This window comes from Odocoileus virginianus, chromosome 19 (assembly GCF_023699985.2).
Source record: "Odocoileus virginianus isolate 20LAN1187 ecotype Illinois chromosome 19, Ovbor_1.2, whole genome shotgun sequence".
Taxonomy (NCBI): Eukaryota; Metazoa; Chordata; class Mammalia; order Artiodactyla; family Cervidae; genus Odocoileus; species Odocoileus virginianus.
In genome coordinates, this window is record NC_069692.1 from 4,865,717 (window position 1) to 4,873,840 (window position 8,124).

Below are 8,124 nucleotides of genomic sequence, written 5' to 3' on the forward strand. Positions count from 1 at the left end.
CGTGTTGGAGTGTGTGCATGTGGGTTGGTGCGTGTGTACCTCGTTTCTTGCCTGGCGGAGGCTGTTGGATTACCTATGGTTGGAGAAGGGGACGACAGAGGATGAGATGGCTGGATGGCATCACCGACTCAATGGACATGGGTTTGAGTGGACTCCGGGAGTTGGTGATGGACAGGAAGGCCTGGCGTGCTGCGGTTTTGGGGTCGCAGAGTCGGACACGACTGAGAAACTGAACTGAACTGAATCTCGTTTCTTGCCTGGCGGAGGCTGTTGGATTACCTTTGGTTCTGGATTTGGGGCGGGGACTTCTACTCAGTCATCTTTTGTCCTTTTCAGCGAATTGCTGCCCTCATCACCATGTGACTGCCTATAAACAATAATTTAGGTCCTTTTGCTTTATATGAGTCTTTGAAATTTCTAGTGCAGCCATCACCTTGCCTTCTGTTTATGAAGATTAGAGTCTGAATAGCGATAGATTGCAGAGACATTCAAATGTATTTGTGGATGAAAGGTTCATGATGGCTAGTTAGAAGAACTGAAGAATTGAAGGTTAAATGCCCAGCCTTTTGGAACTGATACTTTTAAAACCTCTATGTGGTCAGGTACATCCCCTGCTCATGCCCTAGTCAGCCAGTGTCTACCTCACCTACACCCTACTCACACGACTGACCTTCCTACATACTGTTGCCCCAGGCCCTAGCTTGTGACCGCTGAACAAAGGGCTGCTGAGGGGGTCATGTCCCGGTTACTTCACCATGTAACTGCTAACCTCCCCCTTCCACTGGGAGGGAATTCTGCGGCTGTGGTCTGTCCTCCTTCCAAGGTACACAGTGGGGTGTCGCTCGAGGACCTTGCTGCAGACTAGTAAGCACTCCCTGCCCTTAAACCATTGATGTCTCTGTGCTGACTCCAGGCTGTTTCTTCAGTTTTGAAGCTGTGCAAACACACCCTGGTGGTGGTGGGGAAGGGTAGTGTGCAACCCAACACTTTCCTTGGAGAGGAAACTTTTCACTGGTTGGATTGTAAAATAACCCATATGGCTGTTTTATTATTATTAATATCTATCGAATACATAATTTTTGTTGTTACATTATTAGTAAGTATTTTTATACGAAGTTTAGAGCTTACAGAAATACAAAACTTTGAGAGTTAAGGAACTTGTAACTTCCATTGGGCCTTCCAACTTTCATCTCTGTAATAATTGTCAGCATTTTGTTGCTAATGCCTTCTAATTTTTATTTATTAATTTGACTGCACCAGGTCTTATTTGTGGCATGTGAACATAGTTGTAGCATGTGGAATCTAGTTCCTCTGACAGGGATAGAACCCAGGCCCCCTGCATTGGGAGCGTGGAGTTTTAGCCACTGGACCACCAGGGAAGTCCCCGTGTCTCATTTTTTATAGTTATACTAATGCTACTATTATTTTGCACATGTAATATATTACATGTGATTATATTGTTTTTTAGTTTGCTACTTTTTTAAACAATGTATTTTTTTCTGTCTGTGCCAATATATATGAATCTATCTCACTTTTTAGTGATACAGTCAGTTGTTTATATGAACCATAGTTTATTTCTGAGCGGATGGCTGCAGCAGTTGGCTGCTAGATGGTGGGCATCCCTGGTTTCCATCCTGTGTTCTCTCAGGGCTCACCATCCAGACATGTGGTGGCTGGATGGCTCCAACATCCTTTGTTTACTGATAGGGCAGGCAGCACTCCTGGGTCACATTTCTAATTTTTTGATATTATGGTCATCTTTGTACATATATCTTTTAAAAGTTCTGGGACTCTTGGGCTTCCTTGGTGGCTCTGGGGTAAAGAACTCACCTGCCAACACAGGGGACACGAGTTGGATCCCTGCCTGATCCGGGAGGATCCCACCTGCTACAGAGCAACTAAGCCCATGGGCCACAACTACTGGCAGCCCGAGCACTGCAACTTGAGACTAGTCCCCGCTTGCCACAACTAGAGAAAAAGCCCTCACAGCAATGAAAACTCAGCAGAGCCAAAAATAACTAAATACTGACAAATAAATAAAAGTCCTTTTTAAAAAAAGTCACGGGACTCATCAGAAGTGAAAATTCTGGGTAAAAGAACTCCTCAATGTTTAAATTTTTCATCACTACTAAATTAACTTTCTAAAATCTTTGTGTCAGGTTGCATGGACAGTGTAAGATTATTTCATCTCATGGTAGCCGGCACTGGATTTTAGTTGTTTTAATTATAAATGTATTTTCATTATCTTTTAAGGAAAATGTGGTCATACTGTGATCTGTGTACAGTGTTTTGTAACCTACTTTTTCACATAATAGTTTATCATGGACATTTTTCTATGCCAAGGAATACAGGTTTTATGCCATTTTCAAGGCTACACAATGTACGGTTTTATTAGTAAGTATTTTTAAATTAGTAGCTTGAGACTTTGATTAGAGAATCTCAGGCCTACATTTTCAATTTGACTATTCCCGTCACATGGTGTATGTTTATTTTTAACAGTTTATTTGTCTATTGGCTGTGCTAGTCTGTTGCTGCGTGGGCCTTCCTCTAGTTGTGGCCAGCAGGGGCTGCTCTCTAGTTGCTCTGCACAGGCTTCTCATTGTGGTGACTTAGCTTGTTGCAGAGCGCAAGCTCTAGGGCGCGCAGGCTTCAGTATTTGCAGCTCCTGGACTCTGGAATAAAGGCAAAGTGAGCTGCAATTACAGAGGGCATGATCCTGCCCACGGCAGATGATAGGAAATGCTTGCTTCTTAAAAGAATTGATTTATGAAATGGACTTGAAGTCAGTCATCCTAAAAGGAAAGCACAGTGGTTGGATTCTTTATTATCTGGCCTCCAGATACCTTTCTTAGTCTTTTTTTCTTTTGCATTTGCTGTTCCTTCAGCCTGCAACACATTTTTCCTTTTACTCTTGCCCTGCACCCACGTCTCCCCACAAACGTTATGGTATTTCATGCTTAAAAAAAAGAGTAGCATTCATCACACAAGGAAGTTAATTGTAGGCAAGAAGGTGGACATTTTATATGTTAATACTTTTTTCCTTCACAGCTGTTTCTTTCTTGTTTTTGTAACACTGGATTATAACATTATGTGTTTCCCCTGTACCATATTATGGGCTTGCCAGTTGGCACTAGTGATCGAGAATCTGCCTACCAATGCAGGAGACACAAGAGACCCAGGTTCGGTGTGTGGGTTGGAACCCTGGAGAAGGAAATGGCAACTCACTCTGGTATTCTTGCCTGGAGAATTCCATGGACAGAGAAACCTCACAGGCTACAATCCATGGGGCTGCAGAGAGTCGGACATAACTGAGGAGGCACTACACAAGGGTACTTACCACCAAAAATTTCGTTTCCATCAGTCACTGTACAGTTGACCCCTTTTACCCATTCACCCTCCCTCCACTCCCTTTTCCCTCTGGTAACCAATGCTCTGCTCTGTATATCTATGTGTTTGTTTTCATTTGGTTTGGTTAGTTCACTTTTTTTTTTTTAAATTCTACCTATTTGTAAAATCACATGCTATTAGTCTTTTCCATTTGACTTATCTCACTTAGCATAATAGCCTCAATATTGTTTCAAATGGAAAGATTTCATCTTTTAATGGCTGAGTAGTATTCCATTGTACATATAGACCCATCTTCTTTATTCATTCATCTGTCAATGGACACTTAGGATGTTTCCATATCTTGCCTATTGTTAATTTTAATAATACTGTGGTGAACATAGGGCTACATATCTTTTCAAATTAGTGTTTTCTTATTTGTCAGATAAGTACCCAGAAGCGGAGTAACGGAATCATATGGTACTTCTTTGGGCTTCCCTTGTGGCTTAGCTGGTAAAGAATACACCCGCAATGTGGGAGACCTGGGTTTGATCCCTGGACTGGAAAAGGGAAAGGCTACCCACTCCAGTACTCTGGGCCAGAGAATTCTAGGCCAGAAGAGTCGGACAAAACTGAGCAACTTTCGCTAAAATAGTGAGAGAATGACATTTGAGCAAAATTTAAAGGAAGGGATACCCAGGGGAAGAGTGTGGGTTATCCCCTGATTGCCTCTCAGCTTCAAACATGCCCTTCAATAAAAGCTTACTGATAAACAGAATTTCTTTAAGCATTTCCCTTTACTTATTTTAAACTAATCATATATTTAAGAAGCATTTTGCCTTTGCTGGGTCTTTGTTGCTGCGTGTACTTTTTCTCTGGCTGTGGCAAGCCATGGCTACTCTCCGGTTGCAATGCTCAAGCTTCTAATTGCTGTGGCTTCTCTTGTTGCAGAGCATGGACTCTAGGCAAGCGGATTCTTTACCAACTGAGCTATCAGGAAAACAGTAGAATGGGAAGGACTAGAGATCTCTTCAAGAAAATTAGAGATACCAAGGGAAGAGTTCATGCAAAGATGAGCATAATAAAGGATAGAAATGGGATAGACCTAACAGAAGCAGAAGATATTAAGAAGAGGTGGCAAGAATACAAGCAAGAACTATACAAAAGAGATCTTAATGATCCAGATAATCATGATGGTGTGATCACATATAGAGCTGGATATCCCGGAGTCTGAAGTCAGGTGGGCCTTAGGAAGCATCAAACATAGCTAGTGGAGGTGATGGAATTCCAGTTGAGCTATTTCAAGGCCTAAAAGATGATGCTGTTAAAGTGCTGCACTCAATATGCCAGCCAATTTGGAAAACTCAGCAGTGGCCACAGGACTGGAAAAGTCAGTTTTCATTCCAATCCCAAAGAAAGGCAATGCCAAAGAATGTTCAAACTACAGCACAATTGCACTCATTTCACACGCTAGTAAAGTAATGCTCAAAATTCTCCAAGCCAGGCTTCAACAGTATGTGAACAGAGAACCTCCAGATGTTCAATCTGGATTTAGAAAAGGCAGAGGAACCAGAGATCAAATTTCCAACATCCGTTGGATCATAGGAAAAGCAAGAGAGTTCCAGAAAAACACCTACTTCTGCTTTATTGACTACACCAAAGCCTTTGACTATGTGGATCACAACAAACAGACTGGTTGCAAATTGGGAAAGGAGTACGTCAAGGCTGTATACTGTCACCCTGCTTATTTAACTTATATGCAGAGTACATCTCGTGAAATGCCAGGCTGGATGAAGCACAAGCTGGAATCAAGATTGCCGGGAGAAATATCAATAACCTCAGACAAGCAGATGACACCACCCTTATGGCAGAAAGTGAAGAGAAACTGAAGAGCCTTTTGATGAAAGTGAAAGAGTAGAGTGAAAAAGCTGGCTTAAAACTCAACATTCAGAAAACTAAGATCATGGCACTTGGTCCCATCACTTCATGGCAAATAGATGGGGAAACAGTGGAAACGGTGACAGACTTTATTTTCTTGGGCTCCAAAATCACTGCATATGGTGACTGCAGCCATGAAATTAAAAGACGCTTGCTCCTTGGAAGAAAAGCTATGACAAACCTAGACAGCATATTAAAAAGCAGAGACATTACTTTGCCAACAAAGGTCTGTCTATTCAAAGCTATGGTTTTCCCAGTAGTCATTTATGGATGTGAGAGTTGGACCATAAGGAAAGCTGAGCACTGAAGAATTGATGCTTTTGAACTGTGGTGCTGGAGATGACTCTTGAAAGTCCCTTGGACTGCAAGGAGATCCAACCAGTGCATCCTAAAGGAAATCAGTCCTGAATATTCATTGGAAGGACTGATGCTAAAGCTGAAGCTCCTATACTTTGGCCACCTGATGGGAAGAGCTGACTCACTGGAAGAGACCCTGATGCTGGGAAAGATTGAAGGCAGAGGAGAAGGGGACACCAGAGGATAAGATGGTTGGACATGAGTTTGAGCAAGCTCCAGGAGTTGGTGATGGACAGGGAGGCCTGGCATGCTGCAGTCCATGGGGTTGCAAAGAGTTGGACATGACTGAGCGACTGAACTGAACACTATTTTAGTATTGTACAATTCCTCATTCCTGATTTTTCTTGCATTATTTTTTTTTTCCTGCACTATTTTCCCCAGTAGCTCAGACAGTAAAGAATCTGCCTGCAAGTTGGGATCCCTGGGACAGGAAGATCCCCTGGAGAAGGGAATGGCTACCCACTCCAGTATCCTTGGACAGAGGAGCCTGGCAGACCATGGGGGTCGAAAAGAGTCAGACATGACTGAGCGACTAACACTTCACTTCAACCGTAAGTGGTCCCAGGTTCCATATGTTATTTGGGCTTCCTTGGTGGCTCAGATGGTAAAGAATCTGCCTGCAGTGCAAGAGACCATGTTTGATCCCTGGGTCAGAAAGATCCCCTGCAGAAGGGAATGGCAACCTACTCTAGTATTCTCGCCTAGAGAATTCCATGGACAGAGGAGCCTGGTGGGCTACAGTCCATGGGATCCCAAAGAGTTGGACATGACTGAGAGACTTTCACTTCTTTTAATACAGCTCATCATTTTCTATGATACGGGGTAATTTATGTATGTATTATTTTATTGTGTGTTTCTCCCTGCCAGAGTGCAAGCTCTAGGAGGGTAAGATTTTTGTTTATCAGTATGTCTTGAATGTCTAGGGTTGAGCTTGGCACATAGTATTTGTGGCAAATATTTGTTGAATAAGTGAATTACTGAGACAAACATGGGACATAAAAGAAAAGATACAAAATCATCTAGGTAAAATATATACCCACAAGCAAATCTCTTGTTTTTTCCTACCTGATAAAGTCCAAACTCCATGTAGTCTTTCCTTCAGTGATTTGGACACTGATTGCTGCTGCAAGATTGAGCAAGGAATAAGTTTTCATCTTTTGACAGGTCAGCAGAAGAGGTATTTGTGGTCTGTTGGCCTGTTGTTTGTACGCTTTTGGTTAAGCTAACACTAGTGCACTTTGGAAACAGCTAGAAGATAGCATTAAGCCAGCTGCCTTGGCATTTACAGGATTTCAGGACAGGCATGGAGCCCTTGGAGGACAAAAACAGAACCATAGAGCAGAGGTCTTCCATGTGGAAGAGGCATACTCCTGCACATCCTGGAAGACAGTCCAAGGGACCTGCAGTTTTAAGGAAATGGCTTCCATCTTTCAACTTCCGTTTTACTCTTGCCTGAAATTGGTCTGCTTGAGAAGAAGTCTGACTACACACTAGTCCTCCTTCCATTTTACAAAAGAAAAACATCTCTTAGAATTCAAAGAGAAGGATATGTCAAAATACTAGTTTCAAAGAAAGCTTTTAGAAAATTAATCAAGCCATTTTGTCCCTTGACAGATGAATTGAAAACAGTGTGTGGTACACACATGTCATCAGTTCGTCACTCAGGCTCAGTTGTGTCCGACTGTTTGTGACCCCATGGACTGCACCACACCAGGCCTCCCTGTCTGTCACCCACTCTGGAGTTTACTCAAACTCATGTCCATGGAGCCCGTGATGTCATCCAACCCTCCCGTCCTCTGCCGTCCATTTCTCTGCAGACATAGAATACAATGAAGTTACTCAGCCTTAAAAAGGAAGGCTGGGGTGCGCTACAACATAGAGAAACCTTGAGGACTTGATTATTGAATAAGCTTATCATGAAAGGAAAAATACTGTGTGATTCCACTTACATAAGGAACCTAGATGGTCAGATTCAGAGACAGAAAGTAGAAGGGTGCTTTCCAGAAGTCAGAGCAAGCAGGAGGGAATGGGGTGTTTAATGGGTAGAGTTTCAGTTTTTCAAGATGAAGAGTTCTGAGACTGATGGTGGTGATGGTTTCACACTGAACTGTACACTTAAAATGGTTAGGATGGTTAAAGAAAACTACCAAGTCATGCCAAACCTAGGACTTTCTATCAAATATGTATTTCTGTAAAGGACTTGCTTGGCTTTAGAAATCGATACTTGAAAGCCTGTGTTGAGATACTCTGGAATCACAATGACTGAAGCAATATTAAATATTTAAAATATAAGTGCCGTTTTCTGATGGGCTTTTGAGAACCAGTGGATAAAACTCACCAATAAGAACTTTACACTTTAAGATTGTGCGTGCTTTTAAAACGATGTTTTTTTTTAAAGGTTAATATTACATATTCAATCCACATTATTCAATCCGATTATTATTCAATATTCAATCCATATTATTCCACTTGGTTAAAAAAAATCCTTTGCTATTTACTAAGAAA

The 8,124-nt window shown here is 42.0% G+C and overlaps 1 long non-coding RNA gene across 1 annotated transcript; it reads left to right on the forward strand.

Moving 5' to 3' along the window:
- Window positions 1–16: 16 nt before the first annotated feature.
- Window positions 17–4,254, forward strand: LOC139039643 (uncharacterized). Its single transcript, XR_011492986.1, has 3 exons — window positions 17–864; window positions 3,162–3,329; window positions 3,770–4,254. It is a non-coding gene; the product is annotated as an uncharacterized lncRNA (long non-coding RNA).
- The last annotated feature ends 3,870 nt before the right edge of the window (window positions 4,255–8,124 follow it).